Genomic DNA, 1,756 nt, shown 5'->3' with positions numbered 1-1,756 from the left:
GCAGTGTGCTGGGAGCTGCTTTCCACAATTGTCTCACCTTCTCCAGGAGAAAAGGTGTGGCTGCCAAAACGAGTTCCCAAAAGCGTGACGCACGTTCCTTGAGCTCCCACATCCCAGGGCAAGGGAAAACTGCCCTGGTGCTGGCAGAGGCTTGGCAGGTCCTGGGCTCCAACAGGGGAGGTGTCTGGGCTCAGAAACAAACCCAGTCCTGCAGACAAAGCAGAGAATTGGCGGCTGCCTCCCCCTCCAGGCTCCTGTCCTGGCATTGTCAGAGCTGGGAGGATGCTCAGCTTTGGGCAGGAGTGGGACCAGGACAGGGACCTGCCCACAGCAAGGGGACAAGGCTGCCAAAGAGGGATGACACATTTCCTCACCACATTTCCTCACCATATTTCCTTACCACATTTCCTTACCACTCCTCCACTGAGCACTTCTCCCCTCGAGGCTTTTCTGCACACAAATCGCTTCCACAACTCCCAGGAGGAGCCAAAAGCTCCCGCAGTGCTCGTGCAGAGCCCCAGGATGCCAAAGCTCTCTGAGAGAGGCTCCAGCACAGGCAGGCAGCTCCCAGGGCTGACCCTGGTGAGTCAGCAGCGAGGAAGAGGAGGAGGAGGAGGATGATGCTGGCAGGGGTGGCTCTCAGGGCACACGAGCAGAACCTGCAGCTTTTCCTGCCCCTCACACGCTGCCAGGGCTGGGATGGAGGCAAGAACAGCAGAGCTCCGCTGATTTATTGGGAGCTGCTGCGCTGTGATATCATTTGTTGATCCCATCAGGGCCAAGCCCCGAGCCACGACTTCCTCCCCCGTTGCCATGGCACTGTACATAAACAGGGCAGGCTCCCAGCCCCGGGCAGGTCATTTGCTTCAAATATTCCATGCAGCTGGAACACGAGCCTGTTTGGGTGTCTGGAGCTGAGCATGAACTAATTCCTCAGTTCTGTGCACCCTGAGCCACTCCCAGCCTGGGCTGAAGGGAGCTGGGCAGGACCAGGCACAGGGACAGAACCAGGGACAAAGGCAGAGCCATACACAGGGACAAAACCTGGCACAGAACCAGGCACAGGGGCAGAACCAGAACCAGGCACAAAGGCAGAACCAGGCTCAGGGGCAGAGCTTCCTCAGCTCTGATCCCTCAATCTGCTGCATGCTGGAGCTCAGGAGCTACAAACCCTCTTAATCATGTGGTTTTCCACATGTAAGAGACACCCAAAATTTAAAAAAATAAATCTTATCCTGACTGGAGACAAGACAAGAAAGCACTTGCCTTTTTTTGGGCCCTCCCTCCATCCCCAGCACCCCGTTAGGCAGCTGATTAATTAGGCATTAGTTCAGGCTGTGTGTGTGGACTCATTACAAGATTTGGCTTCCTCACACGACTTGGTGGCTGCAGGGGGACAGAGAAGTGTGGGGGCAGGAGGAGGACCTGGAGCTTCCATCACCACGGACAAAGCATCACCACAGCTGGAAAGAAGGCACAGCAGCAGCAAGCAGTGCAAATCCAGCTGCAAATCCAGCTGTAAACCAGAACCCAGGGCTGTCCCATCCCAGGTCACACCCAGCTCCATCCCTGAGGCACTGAGGGGCTGCACACACATTTCAGATGTAAACTGTTATTTCTCCAAGCAGGGATGAGGCAGAGGCAGCCCCTGCCCTGCCTGTCTGGGCAGGCTCCCCAGGAATAAACTCACTGCTCGTGCAGAAACACAGCACAAAGAAACCTGATCATCTCATGCAAATAAACCCCACCACCAAGC

Source organism: Zonotrichia leucophrys, chromosome 21, assembly GCF_028769735.1.
Source record: "Zonotrichia leucophrys gambelii isolate GWCS_2022_RI chromosome 21, RI_Zleu_2.0, whole genome shotgun sequence".
Lineage (NCBI taxonomy): Eukaryota > Metazoa > Chordata > Aves > Passeriformes > Passerellidae > Zonotrichia > Zonotrichia leucophrys.
This window is presented reverse-complemented; position numbering follows the sequence as displayed.